Source organism: Ictidomys tridecemlineatus, unplaced genomic scaffold (genome assembly GCF_052094955.1).
Source record: "Ictidomys tridecemlineatus isolate mIctTri1 unplaced genomic scaffold, mIctTri1.hap1 Scaffold_148, whole genome shotgun sequence".
Classification (NCBI taxonomy): domain Eukaryota; kingdom Metazoa; phylum Chordata; class Mammalia; order Rodentia; family Sciuridae; genus Ictidomys; species Ictidomys tridecemlineatus.
In genome coordinates, this window is record NW_027521306.1 from 49,380 (window position 1) to 76,555 (window position 27,176).

Here is a 27,176-nt window from a genome sequence, read left to right on the forward strand (position 1 = left end):
GTGCTTGAGGATCTGCTGGATTCTGGGTGACCAACAATGATGACACATCCTATGCCTTGATGGATGGGGTGGATCTGGCCATAACCAATCCCAGGTCCATGTTGGTTCTGACTGAAAATAATTAAGAAAATTCTAGAAACCTCTGCATATGGACACTTGAGCCAATCAGGCCAAATTAGATTCCTATGTGTCCCATGCCTTGGTTCCCCTGGCTGGGAACATAATGGCCTCAATGGTGTGTGTGGCAGGAAGGTCACAAACAAATCTTTGCCCTCCCTGTAGCCCTTGAACTCTGAATACTCAGAATTGGGTATCTTCTCATTGTTGAAAGCTTTGCCCAGCCTGATGTGTGTCCCAGTTACAATTATGCACAGTATGACTTTTGTAAAAACAATCTTTTATAACCAAACATCTTTGTTAAATTTGGGGAAAGTATGTAGACACCAATAAATACACGAAGGAACTTAATTTCTGAAGGAGATAGTGGGTTCTTTTTAGAAAATATTCCAAGGCCTCTGTGGAAGTGAATGTACTTCAATTTATTTATTTATTGTTAGAATTTGGTAAGAATATTGAAGAGGGAAGCAGCCTCATTCACTAACTTCCAGGTCACAACAGTGCGGCCTGGATATCTACAAGCCCAGCTCTCTAGATTTGCATCCTCTGCATCCCTGAAATTTTATCTCTGGTGATTAACATGTCCTTATGCCCCACCTTTGGCAACTCCCCTTCTACTCTCTGTGTATATGAGTTGGACCATCTTACAGACATCATGTGTGTGGAGTCCCGCAGTGTTTGTTGTGGAACTGGCCCACTTCTTTTGGTCATCTGTGACTCCCTTGTGTTGTCCTGGACTGAAGGTATTATTTCTTTATTTGAAGCTTCATGTGTGATCAGCCATAATCTGTAAACCTATACATCTTTTGATAGACATCTAGAATTGTTTCCACATCCCAACTCCTGTGACTAATGCTAGAATGAAGGTGGAAGTGCTAATACCTTTTTCAAAACTCAATTTACAGTTTTTTTTTAAATAAATACACAGAAATGGTGTGGCCAGTTCCTGAGAGTTTTAGTTCAATTTTTTTGAGGAACTGCCATACTAGTTTCCATAGCAGCCACACCATGTTTCACTCCCACCAATAGAGGGGTTCCAATCCCCCTAGTCTCCACTAGCACTTGATGTCTTTTTTGGGTTTTTGATAAGAAAACACAGAGCTGTAGCATGTGGTGTGATGTCTAATTGAGGTTCTGATTTTCATTTCCCTGAGCACCTCATAACAGTCATCTGTCACACACCAAATCAACTGAAACAAGGATGAAGATCACATGGTTATCAAATTCAACACCTTCATAACAAATATACACAATAAACTAGAAAGAGCCAGAAGTTAACTCAACCCCATAAAGGCCATATATGAAAACCTCATAATATAATCCTCAGTGGCGGTGGGAGCTGTTTATGTATAATCAGGAACAAGGCAAGAATGCCCAAGCTCACCACTTCTGTTCAGCAGAGTACTAGAAGCCCTAACCAGAGTAGCTAGGAATGAAAAAGAAAGAAAATACACCCCAATCAGAAAAGAAGTAAAAAAATGTCTCTATTTGCATATAGTGATCTTATGGATATAAAACCATAACAATTCCATAAAAAAATTTAGTGAGAAATAATATGCCTGCATGCCAAAAGATGAAACAAGATGCTTATCTTATGCCACATGCAAATCACTTTAAAGTGAGTGGAAGGCTTAAATGTGAGATCTATGGCTGTAAACTTCCTAGAAAAAAAAAAAACAGGAGAAAACAACCCTTCATTGTCTAGTCATTCTCATTAGTCTCAGCAATGATTTCTTTTTTGTTTCTTTTTTGTTTTGTTTTTTGTTACAACATTTATAGCACAGACAACAAAACAAGAATAGATATTGGGCTGGGGATGTGGCTCAAGCGGTAGCACGCTCGCCTCGCATGGGTGCGGCCCGGGTTCGATCCTCAGCACCACATACCAACAAAGATGTTGTGTCCGCCGAGAACTAAAAAATAAATATTAAAAATTATCTCTCTCTCTCTCCTCTCTCACTCTCTCACTCTCTCTTTAAAAAAAAAAGAATAGATATTGGACAACATCTTCCCATACTGCAGAAGGGGACAAACAAAGTCAGGGCAGAAAACAACCTGCAGTAGGGAGGAAATGCTTTCACATTGTGGATTTCAAAAATATATAAGAATGTCCTAGGGTTTAATAGCCAAAAAAGTTACCAATCCAATGAAATCATGGCTAAGGACTGGAAGAGACATTTCTGCAAAGGGACCTGTCTTTATTAACCTAAGCAACCTCCCTGGGAAAGGTATGGGTGTGAGCAGAGAAATGGTGTCCAGTGACTTTCCCCAGGAACCTGAGGTCTGATTCCCAGCTGGTTCGGACCTTGGTTACAATGATCAATTTAAGAATTACCACAATGACAATAAATATGTTACTTGAAATTCTTGGCCAAAAGGTAAGCATGCACTTCAAATTTTGGTATATGTTCTAAAACTTCTCTGACAATTTTGCATTGCAATTATCAGAGCATGAAAATTCCATTTTCCAACCCTGTCAATATCAGATTTTTCTCATTCTCTTTATTCTTTTATTAGGTAGGAACATACACATACTTTATATATTTTTTGGATAGCTATATTAACATGAAATGTCATCTCAAGTTTATAGTATGTCATATTTTATAAATGACCTACATTTGTCTTTTCCCATTTTTAATAGGCTGTTTGTTACTTTTTCTTGAATTATAGGTGCTCAGTGTATGATTAACCTCTGGTGAGTTAGCTGTGCAGACACCCACATGAACATCACCAAAATACTGTTTTCAAGCAACTGTCAACAGTTTTGCCTCATGTATAGAGCTCTTTGCCAGCTTGGAAATTCTGGTTCTTCTTATAAGTTTCCAGAGTGAAATCAAGTATTTCAGATAAGATATTCTGGTGAATATGGTTGATATTGTTGACAAGTCAGAGAAGATAATTTCAATATTTCACAATCATGATTTATTTTTACATGGACAACATTTGGCCCACCCAATTCAGGATTAGGTTCTATAAATCTCTTGAATTAATGAATAGAGTCAATCCATGAAGTCCTACTGACAGGAAATGCAAAAAATCAGGAATATGCATAATCTAGATTCATCTATCTATCTATCTATCTATCTATCTATCTATCTATCTATCTGGGCTATTTGTTTCTTGTTGAGCTCCTGGGGACTTTCCTGGTGGAGGGATTGACTTGCACTTTATCTGAGCCCTGGCAGCCATGCAGGTTGGCAAAGAAGATTTGGGCCAGTCCTGAGCTCCTGTAGGGGATCTCCTGGTGGCGGGATAAATCCAGGGCTATCCTGTGCAATGGGCTCCCATGCATGTCAGCAAGGCAGATCTTGGAGGAGCAAGAGCTCCTGCGGGGTTCTGCAGGTGGTGGGATAACCCTGGGCCTACCCTGAACTCTTGCTCCTGCACAGGTCGTTGAGGAGGACCTGGGCTGTGTATGAGCTCCAGAACATGTCTTCCTGTTGGCAGAGGCGATCCTGGGTGGATGCTAAGCTCCAGGCAGTGTATCCTGTTGGCAGGATGAACTTGGGCCTAACCTGTGCTGAGGCTCCCTTGCAAATCTGCATGGTCAATCTGGGCAGAGACTGAGCTCCTGCTGGGGTCTGCAGGTAGTGTGAAAGACCAGGGCTTACCCTGTGCTCCTGCTCGCGTTCAGGTCATAGAAGCTGATGTGGGCCAGTACTGAGCCCCAGCTGGTGTCTGTCTGTGGCCAGAGGAGATCCTGGGCCATGCCTGAGTTCTGGAGAGAGTTCCAGTGGGCGAAGGCATTTCTGAGCTCCAGCATGGTTGCCTGGTGGGTGCAGGTTGTCCAGACCAAACCTGAGCTCTGGTGGAGGTCTCACAGAGGTTTTATGGACCCGGGCTACCCTGTCCCCTGGCTCTTGGGCATGTTGGCAATGTAGATCTAGGCAGAACCTTAGATCCAGCAGGGGTCAGTTGGTGGAGGAATGGACCCTGTGTTACCCTGGGCACCATCTCCTGTGCAGGTCGGCAAGGCAGACCTGTGTGAGACCTATGGCTACAAATTTCCTAGAAAAAAAACAGGAGAAAAAAACCCTTCATTGTCCAGTCATTCTCATTAGTCTTGGCAATGATTTCTTTCTTTTTTCTTTTTTACTTCCTTCCTTCCTTCCTTCCTTCCATCCTTTCTCTCTCTCTCTCTCTCTCTCTCTCTCTCTCTCTCTCTCTCTCTCTCTCTTTCTTTCTTTCTATCTTTCTTGATACAACATCTATAGCACAGACAACAAAAGCAAGAATAGATAATGGACAACATCTGCCCATACTACAGAAGGGGACAAAAATCAGCGCAGGAGACAACCTGTAGATGTGAGGAAACACTTGAGTCTGAATTTCCAAAATATATAAGAATGTCCTAGAGTTTAATGGGAAAAATGTTACCAATCCAGTGAAACTATGGCCCAACAGCTGAGAGAGACATCTCTGGAAGGAGGGCTGTTTATGATTGTAAGCAACCCCCAGGAAAGGCATGGGTGTGAGCAATGCAATGGTGCCCAATGACTTTCCCCAGGGACCTGAGGTCTGATCCCTAGCCAATGGGGACCTTGATTACAATGATCAATTTCATGGTAAAATTTAAAAATTTGCCATAATAACTATACATAAGTTATTTGAGTTGGAATTCTTGGGTTAAAGGAAAGTGTGCACTTCAAATTTTGATATATATTTTAAACTTCTCTGCAGAAGGGTTATGACAATTTTTCATTGCAATTATCAGAGCATGACAATTCCATTTTCCAACACTGTCAACATTAGGTTTTCTCATTCTCTTTATTCTTTTTATGTGATATGCACACACACAAATGTACTTTATATATTCTTTGGATTACTATATTGACATGAAATGCCATCTCAAGTGTATGGTATGTGATATTTTATAAACAGCCTACATTTGTCTTTTCGCATTTATATTAAGGTGTTTGTTTCTTTTTCTTGAATTTTACGAGCTCCGTATATGATTAACCTCTAGTGAGCTGTTCAGAAACCCAAAGGAACATCATCAAAGTACTGTTTTCTACCAACTGGGAACAATTTTGCCTCATGTAGAGAGCCCTTTGCCAGCTTGGGAATTCTGGTTCTATTTCCAAATTTCAGATGTGAAATCAAATTTTTCAGATGGGGTATTCTGGTGAATATGATTGATATTGGTGAAAGTCAGGGAAGAAATCTTCAATATTTTACAATTATGTTTAATTTTTGCATGGATAACATTTGGGTCACCCAAATCAGGCTTAGGTAATATAAGTAAGTCTCTTGCATTGAAGAATAGAGTCAATCCATGATGTCCTACTGAAAGTAAATGTGAATAAAATCAAGAATATGAATGAACTAGTTTTCTTTCTTTTTCCTTCCTTCCTTTATTTATTTATTGTTTTGGCTATTTATTTATTCATCAGCTCCTGGGGGGTTTCCCCTAGTGGGATTGATCCATACCTAATTAGGGTCCTGGCAGCCATGCAGATCCATGAGGAGGATCTGGCCTTACCTGAGCTCCATTGGGAGTCTGCTGATGGGTGCATACAGTCCTGGGCCCTGCCTGAGTTCTGGAAGTGTCTGCCAGTGGACTGAGATAGTCCTGGGATGAGCCTCAAATCTGGTGAGGGTCTGCTGGACTCAGGCCTACCCTAGGTAAGGACACCCATGCGGTTGCAATAGGCTGATCTAGACAGAGCCTGAGCTCCAGAAGACGTCATCCAGTGGTGGGATAGTCCTAGGCTTACCCTGAGCATGAGCTCAGGAGAGTTTGGCCAGGCAGATCAGATCTAGGCATAAGCTCCTGCAGTGGTTGGCTGGTGGGGGAATGGACCTGTGGCCATTCTGTGCCCAGGCTTCCACTGCAGGTCGTCCTCACAGATCTGGGGTGATCCTGAGCTCCCAAAGATGTGTGGCAATGAGTGGAGGAAGTCCTGGGCTGAGCCTAAGAACCACAGATGTCAGGTGGTGGCAGGTAGAACCAGGGCTTTCCCTGGGGCCTGGCTCCTGGGCAGAGCTTGAGGTCCAGGTGAGGTGTGCAGGTGGTGGGATGGAACCAGTCCTACACTTGCCAAGGTTCCCGTGCAGGTTGGAGAGGCAATCCTGAGCCAAGCCTAAGCTCCACCTGCTATCTAGCAGTGGAGAAATGAACTCATGCCTACTACTGGACTCCCACAGGTGTACTAGGATAGTGTGCGCTGAGTCCAAGCTCCAGCAGGAGTCAGCAAGTGAGCAGAGGCAGTCCTGGCCCGGGCCTGAGTCTGGTGTGCATCTGACCATAGATAGAGGTGGTATTGGGCCGAGTCTAAGCTCCAGCGGGGATCAGACACTGGTGGGATGGCACTATGTCTATCCATGTGTAGGCTCCCAAGTAGGTGGACTAGGCTGATCGGAGAAGAACCAGAGTCCAGAAAGTGTCTGCCTTTGGGGTGAGGCTGTAGAGCTTGTGGTCTGAGCTCTACCAGGGGCCTACTTGTGGCAGTTGATCCCAAGCCTACCTTGGACTAGGCTCCCACACCTGTCAGCACTGCTGATCTGGGTGGGGTTGAACTTGGGTGATTGATTGTCAGTGGGTAGAGTCATTCATGAGCAGAGCCTGAGCTTTGGTGCCAGTATCATGATGACTGGATCGACTTGGGCTACCCTGGGCTCTGGCTTTGTGTCCTGCCAGGACACTGAGTTGGATCTGGTTAGAGCTGGAGCTCTGGTGGGATTCTGCAAGTGGCGGGATGGAACTGGGCCTCCCTTGCACAGGATCCTGCGCAGGTCAGCAAGGCCAATCTTGGCCATGTTTGAGCTCTGCCTGTGGGCAGAGACGGTCCTGTGTCTGGCCTTAGGGCTGCTTGGGGCCTGCTTGTGGCAGTTGGTTTAAGGCCTAACTTGGGGCAGGCTTGCTTGCCTGTCAGAGGGAGATCTGGACTGGGGCTGAACTTTGGTGACTGTCTGACAGTGGACAGTCATTTCTGGGAGGAGCCTGAGCTCAGGTACCAGTCTGAAGGTGACTTGATGGACTTGGGCTACCCTAGGCTCTACCTCTGTCTCCTACCATGTTGTCGAGTTGGATCTGGCCAGAGCTGGAGCTTGGTGGGGGTCTGCAGCTGTCAGGATGGAGCTCAGCCTCCCCTTGCCTGGGCTCTTGTGCAGGTCAGAAAGGAAAATATGGGCTATTTATGAGCAGCAGGGGACTGCACGAGGGTAGTGGTGGTCCTGGGCCAAGCCTGAGCTCCAGCAGGGCTCAGACAGTAGAGGAATGGAACATTCCTAACTTTTCCCTGGCTCTGGTGCAGATGCTCCAGCTAGACCTGGGCTGGGAATGAGCTCTGGAGAGTGTCTTGCCTGTGGGCAGAGTCGGTCCTGGACCAAGCCTGAGCAGAGGTGGAGGTCTGGTGATGGCCATATGTTCCCAGTGTTACCCTGTGCCAGGGCTCCTGTGCACATCTGCAAGGGTTAACTGGTTGAATGCTAAGATACAGCAGGGTGTCAGCTGTTGGCAGGTGCTGAGGGCCATTACCAAGTAGGAATGACGCATCGAAATCCTTGCCAGCGTACCCCATGTTAAATGGACTTGCCTTGGAAATTTGCTGCGACCTTGCTTGTGTGTTTGAGAAAGGTGACCCTGCTCAATCACCAGGGTGGATCCAAGATTAGGGTGTATTTTGCAGGAAGTATCCCCGTCCTTGGGTTTAGGGCATGACAATAGGAGTTTTAGGGAAGTTGGAGGTTGAAGATTATTCCTGCTGAGGGTAGGGCATGCCTGCTGCCTGAGTTCCCGTTGAGTTCTCCTGGAGAGAAAGTATTTAGGACTTGAATTGTGCGGGAGATGGGGATTGCCCCTGTACCTGTGTGGAGGCAGTGTGAGATCGGGAATAAAGAATCGCTGTTTGAACCTACAAAGGTGTGTGGTGGCTCGTGATTCTGGTGCCAAGCCGAGACCTTGGCAGGCAGGAGGGAACAGGATCTACCCTGTCAGGACTTCTCAGTGGATCAGCAAGGTGGATTGGGGCACAGATGAGCTCTGGCAGAGGTGGGCCTTTGGGCAGAGACTGTCTTGTTTCTGGCCTGATCTCTGCTCAGAGCCTGCTTGTGGCAGTTGGATCCAGGCCTACCTTGGGCCAAGTTCCTGCACCTGTCAGCAAGGCTGATCTGGGTGGCTGCCAAAATGACTTTTGGTAGGGTAGGCCTTTGGGCAGAGACTGCTAGTCTCATGGTTACTGGATTGCCTTGGGCTACCCTGGGCTAGGACTTCATCTCCTGCCATATCATGGAGTTGGATCTGGGTAGAGCTGGAGGTCTGGTGGGGTTTTGCATGTGGCGAGATGACATTGGGCCTATCTTTGCCTCTGCCTTCAAGCAGGTCAGCCGGGCCAATCTTGGCCGAATTTGAGCTCCACTTGTTGATCGGAGGTGGTCCCGTGTCTGGCCTGAGCTCTTCTTGGGGCCTGCTTATTTCAGCTGGTACCAGGTCTACCTTGGACTATGCTCCCGTGCCTGTCAGTGAGGCTGATCTTGGTTGGGGCTGAAGTTCTGCAGCTGTCTGTCAGTGGGCAGAGTAGGTCCTGGGCAGAGCCTGAATTCCAATGCAAGCCTCTTGATGACTGGAAGGACAGGGCAACCCTGGACACTGGTTTTGTCCTCACAGGTCCTCATGGTGACTCTGGACTGGATCTGAGCTCCTGCAGTGGTCTGCTGGTGGGCAGAGGCAGTCACGGCCCAAGGCTCAGCTCTGGGGAGGGTCAGCCAGTGTTGGGATGGACCTGGATCTACCCTTTCCTGGGCTCCATACAGGTTTGTGAGGCTGATCTGGGCAGAGCCTGAGTTCCAACAGGTGTCTGCCAGTGTGGGGACGTGGTCCTGGGCCAGACTTGAGCTCGGTGCAGGTCTCCCAGTTGAGGGATGGACACTGGCCTACCCTGTGTCTGGCCTCCTGCCCAGGTCAGCAGGGGCAGATCTGGACTGTACATGAGCTCTGGTTGGTGTCTGCAGGTGAGTAGAAGCATTCTGGGCTGGGCCTGAGCATCCCACTGCAGCTCCAGTGCATCTGGGAAGGGCCTGAGCTCCGGTGGGTATCTCTGGACCTTTATTTTATTCATTTGTTCATAGAAGGTACTGAGAGTCAAACCCAGTGCCTCACACGTGGGATACAAAGGTTCTATCACTGAGTCACAACCTCAGCCCTATTTGCTTCTTGTTGACCTTTAATCATACCATATTTTTGTTCTATATCATTTTTTTCATGCATGAATTTGAATTTTAATAAATAGCTATTATTTGATATCACCAGCAATGCTTCCCAAGCTGGCCCCAAATCAGACCTTGATCCTCAGCAGGATTACATCCCACACATCCACATCACCTCTGGCATAGGTGCGAAAGAGAGATAACTAAGACATGGTCCATGACTCTCAAGTTTTGGGAAAAATTGCTTTGAAGAGGTAAAGGGTAAGGCGACACTTGACAGAGATCTGCAGAATTTAGAGCAGGTATGTTTTTGAATAAGATTTATGTATTGATAGTTTGTTTATTTCCTTTTTGCTGATGTTGATTTATCTGTAATTTGTTTTTCATTTTTCTTTTTGGAACAGGGATCCAACCCAAGGCTTTGGGAATGAGAGGCAAGCACTTTGCGGCTTTGCCATTGATCGCTTCCCAGGCCATTCATTCATTGTCAGCGCGGGAATTTGGGGCTGATTCTATGAATGAATCTACTATGAATATTAAAAAGAGACTGACCAATGGCATTAGTATGTGTCCAACCCAATCAGCATAACTTTGGACCAATAGCATTGGTACTTTTTTCAAGTCCTAATTAGCATAAGTTTGGACCAATAGCAGTGGTACTTCCTTCAAGTCCTAATTAGCATAAGTTTGGACCAATAGCATTGGACCAAGTGCTATATAAACCCCTTGGAGGCTGTTCTGCGAAGAGAAGCTACCAGGCCATCCAGATTGCCTCGCCTCGCCGGAGCCTCGCCTCGCCGGAGCCTCGCCGGAGCCTCGCCGGAGCCTCGCCGGAGCCTCGCCGGAGCCTGGCCGGAGCCTGGCCGGAGCCTCGCCTCGCCGGAGCCTGGCCGGAGCCTCGCCGGAGCCTCGCCGGAGCCTGGCCGGAGCCGAGCCTCGCCGGAGCCTGGCCGGAGCCGAGCCTCGCCGGAGCCTGGCCGGAGCCGAGCCTCGCCGGAGCCTCGCCGGAGCCTCGCCGGAGCCTCGCCGGAGCCTCGCCTCGCCGGAGCCTCGCCTCGCCGGAGCCTGGCCGGAGCCAAGCCTCGCCGGAGCCTGGCCGGAGCCTCGCCTCGCTGGAGCCTGGCCGGAGCCTGGCCGGAGCCGAGCCTCGCCGGAGCCGAGCCTCGCCGGAGTCCCGAGGAATTTCCAGCCTGCTTTGTTTCCCGGAGATGGTTCCTCGACTTCGTAGAGACTGCCAAAAGAAGAAGAAATGGTTGAGGATCTGCTGGGGTCTGCTGCAGCCCTGCGTGGAATGGCCCGCCATGAAGAGCTAGGACTCCTCTCTGCTGCCGAGGCCTCCCTGCCCCTCGCGGGCAGCGCCCTACCTGCCAGCAGAAGCCATGGAGCTTCGTCTTCGAACTCCGGTTTCAAAGGTATTGTTATATTTTAGATAATTAGTCTAAATATTGAAATTTGTTAATTTTAATTTCCAATAGTGAAAATTATGAGATTTATAAAGAATAGAAAATTATTTCCCACAGTTCTGGAGGTAAGAAGCCAGAAAAAGTCTGTCCCAATAGTTGAGTCATCATTTGGCAGAAAAGTGGGAGAGAGTGTACCCACTCTTAAAAGCCCTTTTACTTTCCATTCATTTGATGTTGATTTGAGTGTTATTAAATATGATTTTATTAATTTTCACTTATTGGTTGTTTAAATTATAAAATCCGTCTTAAAGATTTTTTTAAGTTGTTAATGGACTGTTTATTTTATTTTGTTTATATGCGGTACTGAGAATTAAACCCGGTTCCTCACACATACTAGGCAAGTGCTCTACCACTGAGCCACAACCCTGGCGTTTTTTTGGTGTTAAGTTTTGTGAGTTCTGCATATATCCTAGGGATTAATGCTCTGAGGTGCATGTGGGGAAGATTTTCTCCCATTCTGTAGGCTCTCTTTTCACATTATTGATTGTGTCCTTTGCTGAGAATATACTTTTTAGTTTGAATCTATCCTGTTTATTAATTATTGAATTTACTTTTTGGAATGTAGGAGTCTCCTTAAGGAAGTCAGGTCTTAGGCTGTCATAGTCAAGATGTGGGCCTACTTTTTCTTCTATTAGGCACAGGTAGTCTGTTCTAGTGCCTAAATTTGGATTCATTTTCAATTGAGTTTTGTCAAGAGTGAGAGAGAGGGCTTTACTTTCTTTTTTGTTTTATGTGGCTTTACAATTTTCCCTGCACCACTTGTTGAATAGACTTTTTAAATTTAATGTATGTTTGGTGCCTTTGTCTAGTATGATATAACGGTATTTAGTGAGTTTGTCTCTGTGTCTTCTGTTCTGTACCGTTCATTGGTCTCTGTGTTGTTTTGGTGCCAATGCAATGCTGTTTTTTGTTACCGTGGCTCTGTAGTACAGTTTAAGCTATACTTTTATGGTGTGTCTTACTTCACTCTTCTTGCTAAGTATTGCTTTGGCTATTCTGAATCTCTTATTTTTCCACATGAATTTCATGGTTGCTTTTTCTAGTTCTGTGAAGAATTGTCTTTGGGATTTTAATATGAATTCCATTAAAATTTATCCCCAAGCACAAATTAGTTAAAACTGAAAAAGAATCCCAGTTCACTATGGACCTGACAGCTATCTGGTCACTGGTGTCTGTTGAGCCAGCTACTATCTCCTGCACACTGGGTGGTGGCTAAGCTGAGGTTACTTGTTGCATTTCGGTGTTAATGGTGTCTTAGAGTTGAGTCTACTCTGCATGTTGGTGCTGACTTCTAGATTCAGGCACACTTTTGCCACCACACAACCTGGGATACTTTTCTGGTTTTTTTAAACTTAATTGTGTCTGAAAATTTCTTTGGGTCCTTTAACCACTTTGCTTGATCAACGTCTGTGTGCTAGGCACTACACTAGGTGTGGAGTACAGAGTGAATAGGCCAAGTCCTTGCCATGGCACTCAATGAAGTTTGTAGGATAATCATAGCATCTATATCTACCTCAATGTTACTGTGAAACTTAGAAGACGGTATGTCTGTTAATAACTGCAGTGCTGAGGACTGTAATATTGTTGAGGAAATTCACAGACGATTTCATCAGGCACCACCTTGTTTTTGTCTGGGAAGTCAGAGCAATATAAAGTTGTTACTTTTTCTGTAATAAAAACAGACATTGTTTTATTAGTTACACATGACAGTACAATTCTCTTGACAATTCGTACATTTGAATCAAATGGGGTATAATTTCTCATTTTTCTGATTGTACAGGTTGCAGACTCACATTGGTCATACACTCACCTATATATACATACAGCAATAATGTCTATTTTATTCTGCTGCCCTTCCTATCCCCCCTTCCCCCCTCCCCTGAAATCTCTCTACCCCATCTAATGTGATATACTTCCTTTTTTTTTTTCTCCTTGCAACATCATACATGTATTCTGTATAATGATGAGGGTCTCCTTCCATCTTCCGTGCAATTCCCCTTCTCCCTCTTTTTCCCTTCCACCTCTCTTTCCTATTTAGTGGTAACCTTCTTCTCAATGCTCTTCCTCCCTATCCCATTTTGAATCACATCCCTTATATCAGAGAAGACATTCGGCATTTGTTTTTTAGGGATTGGCTAACTTCACTTAGCATAATCTGCTCTAATGCCAACTATTTTCCTGTAAATGCCATGATATTGTTATTTTTAGTGCTGAGTAATATTCCATTGTGTATAAATGCCACATTTTTTGATCCATTCATCTATTGAAGGGCATCTAGTTTGGTTCCACAGTCTAGCTACTGTGAATTGTGCTGCTATAAACATTGTGGCTGTGTCCCTGTAGTATTCTCTTTTTAGGTCTTTTGGCTATAGTCCGAGAAGGGGAATAGCTTGGTCAAATGGTGTTTCCATTCCCAGCTTTCCAAGGAATCTCCATACTGCTTTCCAAATTGGCTGCACCAATTTGCAGTTCCACCAGCAATGCATGAGTGTACCTTTTTTCCCACATCCTCCCCAGCACTTATTGTTGCTTGACTTCATAATGGCTGTTATTCTTATTGAAATGAGACGGTATCTTAGAGTAGTTTTGATTTGCATTTTTCTATTTGCTAGAGATGGTGAGCAATTTTCATGTATTTGTTGATTGTATATCCTCTTCTCAGAAGTATCTTTTCAGGTCCTTGGCCCATTTGTTGATTGGTTAATTTAATTTTTGTTGTTGTTTTAAATGTTTGAGTTCTTCCTATACTCTAGAGATTAGAGCTCTATCTGATGTGAGGGGTAAAAATTTGTTTCCAGGATGTAGGCTCCCTATTCTCCTCACATATTATTTCTCTTGCTGAGAAAAAAACTTTTTAGGTTGAATTCATCCCATTTTTTGATTCTTGTGCTTTAGGTGTCTTATTAAGGAATTTGGGGCCTGCCCCCACATGAGAAAAACAGACATTTAACACAGTTTATATCTGAAACCTGTGAACTTCAGGGATCCCTGTGGGTTGCCTGTCTCCAGGTCAGACACACAGTTCTGTGCTTACTCAGTACAGGTTTGGAGACCCTTGAAGCTTCTCCTATAACCATGAGAGCCAGTGCTTCATAGTCGGTGGCAAATTCCGAGTCTCCAGCTCACATAGATGACATATCCCTATGGTGCTGACTTCCCCCCAATCAGTTCATCTCCTGCCTTCACATACTCACTGGCTGCCATTTAGCTGGAAGGCCCTGTTCCATGATGGGAATGTTCTAGACTTTGCCTTAATTGTTCAGCCATGATGGGAATGTTCTAGACTTTGCCTTAATTGTTCAGAGCTCTTGGAGAGGGGCCTGGCCTTTCCTAATCCCCAGAACACTGTGTCCTCTTCATGGTCCTGTTATTACTGGCTGTGAGTGTGCTTTTTGCAGATGGTGGTGTACTGCAAGCTCATACCACATTCATTTTGTGTCCTCTTCCTTATAGCACTTAGCAAGGTGCTGAGAGTTGGTCTGAAAAATGACCCAAAACTTCATGACCATATGGTTAGGAAAACCTAGGGGTTGGAGGCAATGATAGTCTGGAGAGAAACCAATTCCTCCTAGGGAAACACATGCACAATCAAACTTCATTTTAGTAAAACAACATCCTGCACACTAAAACCAAGTAATTCTGGATGGATTTCGGAGAGTTAAAAAAATGAAGGGAAAACAGAAGTAGAACATAAAATTGAATAGTTTTTCAATTTCTGCTTGGGATCCGGTTGTCACTGTCAGATCACACTGTGCTCTAGCTGGGGATCATGAATATATCACATGAAGTGAGAGATGTAGAAACACATTCAGTTATTTGTCTTGTTGTGACACAGCACATTTCCTTAGTCTTTTATGAGGGAAAAATTACACATTTCCTTTAAATATTGCTCCTAATGAATGCTATGCTAAGGCTGTTCTGCCTCAGCCAATAAAGACCTGGGCTTTGTTCAGAGGGACCCAGATTTTTAGAAAAAGGCTAAGCAGCAGAGAGAGAGACACATATCAAATCAGTTGTCAGAACAGGACTCCACCATGACTGTAAATATTGAGCAATCACTTCTGGTTCTGAGATTTAGTATCTGTGCTGCCTCTGCATCTGGTGGTCTCTAACTGATAAGCTGGCTTTTGACATTGGCCTGCATGAGGACACCACAGGTGAAGACTTGGGGATGGTGGAGAGCCTGGCTGGGGTTGGGTTGGACCATTGTGTGAGATGCCATGGAAGATGCATTAGACCAATACCTGGTGGGTAGAATCAGGAAAAAGTGCTTTCTTCTTGACATTGATAGAGGGAAGGAAGTCTGAATTTTTCCTAATGGCAATCCCCAGGTAATTAGTTGGATATTCAAACTAGGTTTCAAACTCTACTCTTTCATGAGTTTGGAGGGGAAAACTAGTACTTACTATTTAGCTTACTGGGTGTTAACTATCATAGTGTGCACTGGTTAGTTTATAAAATATCACTGCATATCTCTCATTTTAATCAGATTTTAAGTATACACATGTAAAGTCCTCAATGTCAACATACAAACAAAAAATAGAAAATGAGAACCTCCTTCATTTCTCTGACCATAGGCCATTGTGCTGAATTTAATATCTGTTAAGGAGATACACATTTCCATATTTTTGAAACAAATATAGGTATATATTAACATACTTATACTTTTGGAAAGTCAAAATAAGAGAACTCTTCTCAGTTCTCTGAGGATTTAGACTTAATTGATAAGAGGTTTATCTCAGAACCACATTTAAATAAATAAATAAAATTAAGGCTCATTGGCAAATAAATAAATAAATGAAAACCAATAGCATACATTTTCTGGAATGCTATTGCGCAGTAAAGTGGTGAGTATTGATAACATTTAGATATGGTATATTTCAACAAGGTGGAAGAAAAGATCCCACATGTTTTCACCATATAAAAAGGGGAAATGTTTAAGGAGGTGGGTGTCTTTAACCTGATATAAACATTGTACCTTATTTGGTGTATCAAATCATCACATGGTACTCTGTAAATACATAGAATTTTTACATTTTATATATCAGCGACAAATTTAAAATATTTTCCATATTCTCTGAAGTTTTGTAAACAAAACATGATTAAAAAGTTATTTATTAATAAATAACTTCTGAGAATCCTAGGCACTCTCATTTCATTTTCCATAGGCTCAGTAATACTTCTGTATTTTCTCTAGGCTTTTGGTATTCTCATCTAATATATTTTGGCACACTGTTAAATGAAATTAAAGTCAAGGTTGCTCTTCAGCAGACATATAAGACAGGTTCTGGAGATTGTGTTCCTATGATAAGATGTTAAGATGATACAGTAAGTCCCTTCCCCTGCATCAGATCCCTTGTGATACTCTGCACCCCCATAGATCTACTTTTACTGAATTACTGGATTATTTATTGTATTTGTTGTCTGCTTCTCTTCATCAGAATGGCACCCACAAGGCAGGTGACTATTTTTCTTGTTTATTGATGTATCATAAGCTACTGTGAAACAGTGGTTGGCAAATAAATAGTGGTTACAGTATAAATGGTTGTGTGAGTGAATGCAAAACTAACTACAACTCTAAAATGTGGATCTGGTGAATAAAGATAAGGAATTCTGCCAGGTGACCTGCAAGTAAGAGAGATTGTGTAAGGAAAGCGTCATGAAGCACAGGCTACATATTGATGCTAAGGATGCTTCAGAAATATTATTGGATTAGTCTTCATTGACTCATGCAAAATTAACTTTAACAGGAGATTTTCTACCTCGGGGCAAGTCTTTTGGGATAAAGGTCAAGGCAAGGTGTAGATCCCTATCTGAGCTACTCTTTTCTTTGGCTCTGAATGTAGATTTAAATGCAGAAGTACATGGAAAAGTAAATCCCCTTTTCTTAACAAATAAGATAACTGGGAATCAGTTTCGCTTTCCCCCTTTTCCCAAAGCAGCAGATTTCTGGTCTCACCAATCAACTAACCATGTGAATTGGGGGAGGAGGCATCTGCATTTGTCACTGGGATTAGTTCCCTCACTCCCAGGGCAGGTGGCTACAGACTCCCCAGTCCCCACCCTGTAACAACTGAAGCTTCAGACAGCCTTCCTTCCAAGAGCACCTTCCCAGTGGGTGATCTGGTGACACAGGGGAACCAGGACTCTTCTGGGGTCTAGACTGACAGTTTCCCTGGACCAGGTAAATGCTGCCTGCTGGGCCCTGGCCAGGCATCCTCAGCTAATGGGATAACAGAAACAAAGTTACAGTCCCCTGTCAGGGACAAGAATGAAGGCCAGGGGAACTGGGGCTGTTATTGCTGCAAAGCAGATTTCTCTGACATCTCCCTGCATTTTTCTGTTTTTCCCCAGTGGTGACCAATAACATCCTAGGCTGAAAGAGTTTTGTATTGTCTGGTTGTGCAACAAAGGAAGGAGAAACAGAGGCCTGACCTTGTGTCTCCTATTTATTTCTTCAAAAAAAATTCTCTTGTTCTGCAAGGGATAGAATCCAGGGCCTCACATATGCCAGGCAAGTATTGTGCCCCTGTGCTCCACCCCGGTGCCATCTTCTCTTTCTTTATGCTCCATTCAGTAGTCAGCAGCTGTGCTGGTTCTTACTTCCAGTGCATCCAGAACCTGGCCTCCACTCTATGCCTCCATTGCTCTGGCCTCCCTGGTCAAGCTGTGGCCTCTCCTGGTGCCTGGGATGACCCCAGTGGGCTCTTGGCTTCTCCACCTCTAGATTTCTATCTGTAGGAAAAGACCAGTGGAGGGTATACTTCCAATCCTTTCCTTTTTAAATGAAGCAATGCCACTACTAAAGTTTGAATCTGGAATGATCCCTACAGGCCCAGGTGAGAAAGCTTTGATCACAGCCACAGGTGCTCTTGGGAGGAAGTGGGATCTTTAAGGGGGAGGCTAGTGGGGAGCTTCCTGTTAAGGGCCTCCTTTCATGGGACTGAGGAATCCTGGTCTCTTAATTTCCCACTCTGCTTCCCAGCCACCATTAAGTGAGTCACTTGCCACCATGCACTGCCAGGGTGATATGTGGTTTCACCCCAGGTCCAAGAACAACAGGGCAGCCAACCACGGAGTGAAGCCTGCAAAAGTCAGCCAGAACATGCCTGTGTCTTTTAAAGCTGATTACCTCATATATTTGTCACAGTAATGGAAGGCAATGAAAGTACAAAGCAGGGGAGGGGACCACAGAGAAAAAAAGTGTAACAGTGAAAAATTATGTGGAACACCCTAGAACCAAGTCAAGAACAGCACCTTGTCAGCATCCCACATGGCTGCATCCTAGCCCTAGTCCCTCCTTCCTCCGGAAGTAACCAGCACCAGGGCACACAAGCTCAAGGGCTAAGACAGACACCCCATGCACCACTTGGTATGTCTTTGTGCAGTTCTTGGTTTGCAGGTTCTCCGCCCTGTGTGTCTTTTCCTTGGTCTCTTTGTTATAGTGGCAGGCCCTGGGATCCATGGACGTCCTCACATCTGGATTTTGCTAATTCATATTTAGAATATTGTACACATCTTTCTTTCTCTTTCTTCCATATCTCTTGCAAAATGGCAGCTGGATGTAGAGACCTGTTCAGAGTAATCTGTGATGCTGAAAAAAGTTCTGAATTTTAAAGTAGATATTGGGACCTGAGGCAAATAACATTAAAAACAAGATCATGATGCTAATGTCCACCAATTGAAGCTCACCAGGCTGTCACCTGTGGTCAGAGTCAGTTTACCTAGATTTCTGGTGGCTCCACAGCCACACAGAAGCATTTCAGAAAGAAACATGGAGCAGTGACCCTTAGAAGATTCTGTCTTTTATTCAATGACTCCATGATGTGAGTCAGGACAGGGGCAAGAAGTGAGGCAGCTTGGTGATTGAGCATCTTCAATCACTTTTGTACTTTTGTCTCAGGGGTGGGAAGATTACTGGAGAGTCACAGTCCATGTTGGTAAAGAGGTTGCTCGCTAAATGGCCATTTCCCCTTGTTCTGGGCAAACCTGGGGTAGGTAATGCCTGGTAAGAAAAAGGTTGGCTCAGTAATTTCTGTTGCCTCAGAGTCAGTCTCCACATAGTTTTTGATATGACCACCATGTGGTCCTGCCTGAGGTTTTTGTTCTATTAGGAGTGCTTTTGTTGACTTGTGGAGATCATGGACGAGCCACCTATTATCAGGAAGGCCATTTCCCTTTCTCAGTTCCTTTCAGGGTTTAGATGAAAACAGCACTGACTTCTACCCATATAAAAGAGAAATTGATCCAAATTTCCAGGTTTTCTTGTGTCTCTAGTCAATTTACACATTAGTAATAGATTTTTTTTTTGACAAAGGCCCTTGTTCCCATGTAAACAAGTGCTCCACACATTACCCCAAGGCTGTGCTAAATACTACCATATATCCAAAGTAAAATGATGTTTGAAGTAAGCCATACATCTTTGTTTCAAAAAAAAATATTAGTAAAACGAATACGTGTAAACAGGGATTGAAGTTGATTCAGCAGAGAGAAAACTTGTCCACTGCCACCTATAATCCCATTTAGCAAGAAGTATGTGCACACAATATCACATAGATGGTAACAATGCAAAGGATGGCCAGAACCAGCATTATGAAGTCATAGACATAATAGATGTGAAAATGAAATACATTTCAATAAAGATAGAGCCAAAAGGTAAAATACTTCCCAGGCAAACAATAACTGCAGGCTACATAAAATATTTTTTCTCCAGTATAGAACAAGGCACAGCATTGGCACAACAAAGGAAGTTGGGCTGACCTAACAAATTTCAGACAAGTATTATACCAATAAGATTTAGATTTTTGTTCCAAAAGGAATGGCTCTTGAAGCATGGTAATAAATAAATATAAAATTGAAGAAGGCCTGCAACACACTGAAGCTGGGATAAGGAATGCCCCAGTGAACATCTGTTTTATCCATCTCCTTTCTCCTTGTCTAGCATACAGACTTCCTCCAAAATAATCATTCATTGGTGATGTAGCAGCATAGAAAAATATATAAATCTTCTATCATTGCAATAATAATAACAATGAGAAAAACAGGAAATATCTGAAATCCAGAACCAAGTAGAGAGGAAAATATTAGCTGGTGTCTTGATGATCTAAATACATCTCCATGCACCTGTTTCTATCCATATCCATCTCCTAAGTCTATCCATGTCAGCCATTTCTTCATTACTGAACCAGACATAATCTTTCCTTAAGTTCTCATTAAAATCATTGAAACTAAGCCTATCAAGAAGATCACCATCCTGAAGGAGTTGAAAATTAAAAACCAATGAATCCCCTGTTGAAAAAAGGATGGATCACAAGATATTTGTGCAATCGTTCTTCAAATCTTACATTTGAATTTTTCCATTTTACCAAATATGACATCTGTATTTTGGTATTGGGAACAGTTTCACATTTCCTCCAACAATTAAATTTCCATTAAAATCTATTTCAAGCTTTTTGTAGGTCCAAAGATAACAAACTTCTACATTTTCATCTGCTTCACCAATAATACCCCATATTGCTAAATCAACTATGTACATCTGGTACCAGTAGTGAATTTTGATAGCATAAACAAAGGCATCTCTTTTCTTTATCAAAATCAATTTCACAGTAACTGGCTGGCATCACATCATCTTTAAATTTAATATCTAGACCACTAAATTCCATTTCAACTCCTTGAAATGTTTCTCCTAGAGCTTCATGGTAATGACTGTTACTTTTAGAAGTGAAAAGTACTTATATGTTTCGAGGCAATTTTGGAAGGGTCCAGCAGTTTTCATCCATAAGACAACTTCTTCTGTATCTTGAAACTGACTTTCCTGCCTTGCTCCAGTTCACCATTCTGAAAACCATCCAGTCCTAAGTGAAAGCCACTCCTAGAATCCTTAACATCCAATCTTGAATGTGAAAATGCAATTAAACCACCAATCAACTTTAGACCAAATGCAAGAGATTGTTTTGGGGCCAGGCCTTCCACTGGGAAACTGGAGACTTTAAGGTCAGAAGGGGCCTAAAAGACTATCAGATGGAGCCTCTGCTGGGAACATGTGTTGATGCTCCTCTGCCTGGGCCCTGGGCAGCAGCAGCAGCAGTGCAGCAGAAGCTGACAGGCCAGGAGCGCCCTGCAGAGGCCTCATCCTGAGCGCTCATGCCTGACTGGCCCATCAATTGCTCTGCCTCTGGTGCTTGTGCGGCAGTGATTCGCATCCACAGGGCACTGGCAGACTCAAGGCCTGGGCCCAGCCGCTCCGCTGATGCCCCTGCCTTAACAGCTCTTGTGCCGCCCTCCTGATCCTGCCAGCCTCTTTCTCTGACTCAGCCACAACAGCATTGTGCAGATTTAAGTGAGTTTTTGAAAAATGCTTATCCCACCCCCAAAAGATAAAAAATTCATAGGGACAAGGATATCACTTGTTCTAAATTTGAATCTCCCACACACCAGGCATAGAGCTTGCCAAAGGTGACTATTCTATATTTTTTGAAAGAATATATAAATAAATTTCTTTCAAATAGGTGAAATAAAAAGTAAATGAAGAACTAATGAGTTGAGTGGAGTCAAGGAAGTAATTTTAAGAATGCTGTAGAGGGAGGGGTTGACAAAAGACTGAAGACTGGACCATGCGCCCTGATTGACAGCCTGTTGGATCCTAGTGCCCCACAGTGCCCAGGAGCTGATCAAGGATAGGAAGCATTCATCACAAGACCTGATGGGGAGTCTTTCCCTGATTGTGTAGTTGGCTGCGATCTATTAGCTTACTTTGGATTCTAGTTCCATACTGTGTATATAGTAATTGTGTGACAAGCCAGAGACCATCTGTCACACAATTACTATATGTGCAAAGACTGGTTTTCAGACTGGATGGTTTTCAGTATGTGCAAAGCATGTGAGCATTAAATAAAGGCTGTTTTCATTTCTTCAGCTCCCTGTGCAGTTCTTTAGCATAATAGAAGATAGATAAGGAAAGCAGACAAACAGACATTTTAAAGCCAATTTTCAGAGTGGTCATCAATATATCATTATTGTAATTCTTCAAAGTTCTTGGTTATTTTTTAATTGTATATCCATCAGGAACAAATCTAAGCTTATTTGTCTAAGGTAAGGAATTAAGGAATTTGTTTTTGCCTCTTATTTACTAAACTTTATTAAAAGTCCTCAAGTTTTTAGAAAACATTTATTCACATGTCAGGCTTGATGTTGGGGTTACTAAGATAAAAAAAAATTGATTTTTATCCCCAGGAAGTTCATTGTACATTGGAAATAGAGATGCACAAACCATGCATTTCTTTACACTGTGATAAGTAATATAATAGAGGTATTCACACAACGTATAAAATTGCAAACAAAGGCTAGAGGCATTTTATTTAGCTTCAAAATTGACTTTGGCAAAGAAGATTTTGTAAGGCAACTGTAAGAGTTTCTTTGTTTGAAGGAAAAGAAAATAGGAATCAGGGGGTGTGTGTGTGTGTTTGCAGTGTCTTCATGGGGGGGTATAATTGGTATTTCAAGTGTGTTCAAAGCATGTGAAAAGTCATTAAGATTTCATATAGCAGTTTCTCACTTTTCATTCTATATAGCATTTCTGTTTAGTAATCATTGATGAGATGCTGTGGCAGACAAACCGGGGCCATAATGACTCTTTATTCTAAGGATAACGTGAACCCACTGGGTTTTATTCAGAATTGTTTCTTAGCTTTTCTTTTTCCTTTCCTCTTTCTTTCTTTACACCACATACTCTTGTTCAATATTCACAAAAAGAATATGGCCTCCTTTAAAAGATTTTGACAATTCTAAATAAACATTATAAAACAATTATTATTTCGTCGATAATATTTTCCCAGTTACTCTATGGTGAATGATTTATTTAATTAAAGATGTCACCCTCCTTTTACCATACCCCCCCCAACTCTTAGATGAAATTGTTATATGATTTCTTTGCAGTCACTGTGTTGAAAATAAAAGATTTAGGATCAGTGTGGTTAGTGGATAGATAATTTTCAGAATGAACTTAGGGGATCTGTTAGGAGTTTACTGTGTACTTCACGTAAAAATGATAAATGCCTGAATTGAAATAGTAGTGGTAAGAGCAGAGAGAGCAGGGTTGGTATGGGAGATACTTAAAGAGGTTGGATCAATAGGACTGGGTCAAAGTTTGAATGTGGGTTGGAAAAGATAGAAATGTTCAAGTTGACTGCCCAGGTTCTGACTCAGCCTTTTGGGTAGAAGGTGACCATATTACAGTGTGTTGAAGGGTTAGGTTCAGAAATAAGATAGGAAAAATTCTGAGTGTACCTGGGAATCTATTGATTTAGAGATGGATAATGTATAAAGTATATGGACATTGACTGTAGCTCAAGAGAGAGATCTGATAGGCAAACAAAGATTTGAAGCTCATTGCTGAACAGACAGTAGTTGAAGTTATAGGATTGACTAAAATGTTCCAGGACAAAGTTAACTGGGATCATAAGAAGAAAATCCCATATTTACAGGGAGGAGGAAAAATAAAACCTGAAGGATACTAAACAGAATATCAGTGTAGTAGGAATTAAAAAAAATTATCAGAATCTTGGGAGATGATAGAGAAAATAATTTTAAGATTTTAAGATTATTCAAGAAGAAGGAGTCAGTGTTAAAAGTAAGAAGTTAAGGGGGTTAACCTCTACAATTGTCCATTTAATTTTGATGTTAAAAAAGCATAATGGCCATCATGAGGTGGCATTTTAATTTTTTTCTTTTAAAAAAGTGATTTCATTTAGAAAGAGAAAACAGAACGAAACCAAAAGTATACTGATCACAAAAACATCTACTTAATTTTCTAAATGTTACAAGACCAATTGATCATTTTTATGAAAAGGAAGAGAAATGGGTGTATTTTATTTGCCACTTCCATATCATTATTTCAGTAAATTGTTGATTTTAGTAAATCCATATTACTAAAAATGACAAAACTGCCTTCTCAAATCTCTTCTTTTTCAGGACATTAGCTGTATTTTCTTCATTATGTTAAGGTATAATTCAGAATGTTATTTTCTAACATATTATTAACAATTCTAGATTCATGTCACAGGGGCTATAGTTTGAAATTTTTCATCAAACTATTAATTCATTTTAAAGCAACAGCAACCAAACCTTGTAGCATCTCTTATGTGATTCACCAAATTAATCAGCAATTAAAAACATCAAGGAAAATGTATTCCCAGAGTGAGAATCTGCTCTTTGATTCAGGTCTTCAAGTTTAACTTCTAAGTATGGGAGACAACATATACAAAGTTCAAATCTGGTGTCAATGAAGACAGGAAAGAGGAAGAAACTATAAAGTTTCTCCTCTATTCCCTAACAATATCTGGTAAACAACAGGTCAACAAGTATTTCAAATTAATGTGAACACAAAGCTCAAAATAGCTTTGGCAATACAGGAGAGCAGAGAAAGCACTCAACTGTATGCCAAGGACAAAAAATCAGATGAGAGGGTACAGGTGAAAAAACTGGCAGCAGGAGTAACATTTTGGGATGAGGAAGGAAAGAGATGCTTCCCTGGATTTGCCCACATTCTGAAGCAGGATTGTGTGAGTTATGCTTCCTAGATTTGTAGCATTTACAACATGCATGGCTAGTAACTCTGGAGATGTTAAATCAATTATGTATTTAATCCCAGGTCTCAATAAATTATTTCCTCAATAAATAATTTCTTCAATTAACTAAAGAAGATTCCAAGAATACATAGCATTTCCTATGTGAGGGTATCCTTTGTGAATAAATACATGCCTTCTTATTTCTTGGTCTCTGTTCACCCAAAGGGCAGAGACAAGACAGCTAAAATGGGATTTATTCTCTCAATAAATTTAGCATTAAGAGTCTTTAGCCTTCAGAACATCTACAGAGCAATAGAATTATCTAATTCATATTAGGAGGGACAGAAGATTGTGTCTCTCTAGAGTCAGAGAGGCACTCTAGATACTTCAGAAAATTATAAGCAGAGAACTTTCCAAAATCTCCTATGAAGCTATATCTGGTAAATGTAATTTACTTTCTAATTGACTTAAAATATTTTCAATTGGGAAATGAATTAGAATGTATATCTAAATATTTCAATAATCTAGCACAATGCATGACTTTAAGACTTGGAAAATCACAGCACATGTCAATATAAGCACATGGACACACACATGATTTGTATATTTCATTTAGGATATGACATAAGGAAATGCAAGATTAAATTCTGACATGGAAAATTGTCAAGTCTTCATGAAATTACATGCAGTTGAAGAGATTTAGAAAAGGCTTCATGTCTTACTTGATGTGCATAAATAATTTTTGAAAGAACTGCAAAAAGATACATTGTAAAAGAGGCATAGCTCTAGAAAGTTTATTAAACCAATGATAGCCAAAGGATGCCAACAAAGGAAAAGTATTTTGATTTCTGTGATCCTAAAAAACATCCTAGTTATTATTAGAAATAATAAAACATTATTTCATAAGATTGATTTCCAGTTTTCCAAATGTGAGAGCTATTGGGAACAAATTAAAAAGCATTAGAAAGTGCATCAAAATCTCTGTTTGGAATGAATAAAATTGACACTAGAGATGTTGAGGCAGTTTCTTAGCTCCTGCTTGTGAAACCCTGGCCACATATGGGTGACTCCTTTCTGACACCCAGCTCCTATCTATTATTCAACCAGATTCATAGGTTGTATGCTAGCTAGAAAATAACCCTTCCCTTGCTCCACTTAACCAAAATCTTACATGTTTTCAGGTTGTTTCTGAAATGTCACCTGCTTCATAAAGCCTTTTCTAAACCTCTTCAACTGAACGTAATCTCTCCTTCCACTGCCCTTGTAAAGAATCTCACTCCTCACCTTGTGACATCCATTTGTATTATTGCCCACACTCTTTTTCAACTTCCTAGAAGGAACACAGTTTCTTGTTGAGATATGTATTCTTTGTCCCCTTAAACCAACATCAGATAGATGGATAAACAGACAACTGATGCTCAAATATTTTATTTTTAATTCAATTAAATTACAGAGAGGAAAAGCAGGCAGGTATAAAAGGATTTTAAAGGACAGAAAGAAGACACTTTGGCCAAAATGTTGTTTATCAGAAGTGTGCAAATGGGCCTAAATAGAAGGTATCCTGCCAGTCTATGGATGGACGAATTCTCTTTTGTCCACACGTTTTTAATTTTTCACTCTTATCACCATGGCTTGTTTATTATATTTGTGTCTTACTCACTTGCTTCCTACAGTTGATTTTCACAATGGTCATGTGCCAGTTGGCTAGAGCATGAAATGTTTCTTTGTGGAAGTCAAAAGTGGTACAATTACAAGGTCATCTTATCTCTGCACTTTTAATCAACCATTTAATTCATCCTGATATTTGACTTTTGTGTACTTCCAACTCATGAACATAATTTTTTTTAATTGTAATTATATAGTTTGCTAGAGCAACAAAAAATATTCATGTTGGCTATACATGTGCCTGCTTTTCTTAATATAGAGACAATTCTTGATGTATTATTTATTTTGTGTATGGTACAAAGAGTATACAAAGAATATAGCAGCCAAAATGACTATATATAAGGACAACTCTGTGTGGGTTGTTATAGGTATGGTGTATTTTACACAAATGCCAGGCTATCTAGCCTTGAAGCTCCAGACTGTTAGTGCATTAGGGTAGAATATTCCTGTTTAAATGTTATGTGCCCAGCAAGCCTGCTTGTCAAGCTCTGCACATGGAACTACACAAAAGTTCTAGACAGTGGATGAGAGTGTGCTAAAAAATTCTTTTTTATACATAGTCCTGGAATATGTATTCTTTTCAGTTATTATTTCTTTTGGGGGGGTTTGGGGTACCAGAGATTGAACTCAGGGGCATTCAAGCACTGAGCCACATCCCCAGCCCTTTTTTGTATTTTATTTAAAGCCTTGCTGTTGCTGAGGCTGGCTTTGAACTCGAAATCCTCGTGTCTTAGCCTCCACTTACATTTATTAAAAACCTCTGCTTAGCCTCTCAGAATGACCAGTGAATTTATGAATACCCACACATCAAAAATGTGCCTCACAATGCAGAATGCATTCTTTAAAAATCATGTTACATGCATTCATAAATATACCACAGGGAATTTCATCTTTATATATAAATAAAAAGAATCAGTCAAATATAAATGAATGGATTAGCCAAAGAGAGTCAAGGAGATTGGGGAAAAGAGGGGAAAGGGGGGATTATGAAGTGAAATTGAATTTCATGCAGCATGAGTTTGTCAAGATGAATCCAGCTACTATTTATAACTGTAAAGCTCTGATTGTGTGTGTGTGTGTGTGTATGTGTGTGTGTGTGTGTGTGTGTGTGTGTGTGTGTGTGTGTGTTTAAACATGCCTCAAAAGTAGTGAGATAGGTCAGGTATATATGTCAGTGTTAGAGTACATGTTTATTAACATGTATGAGTCCCTGGGTTTA

General features: G+C 41.8%; 1 pseudogene; it reads right to left on the bottom strand.

The window, feature by feature from the left end:
- Positions 1 to 19,016: 19,016 nt before the first annotated feature.
- Positions 19,017 to 25,985, bottom strand: LOC144372706 (transmembrane 9 superfamily member 3 pseudogene; annotated as a pseudogene).
- Positions 25,986 to 27,176: the final 1,191 nt, after the last annotated feature.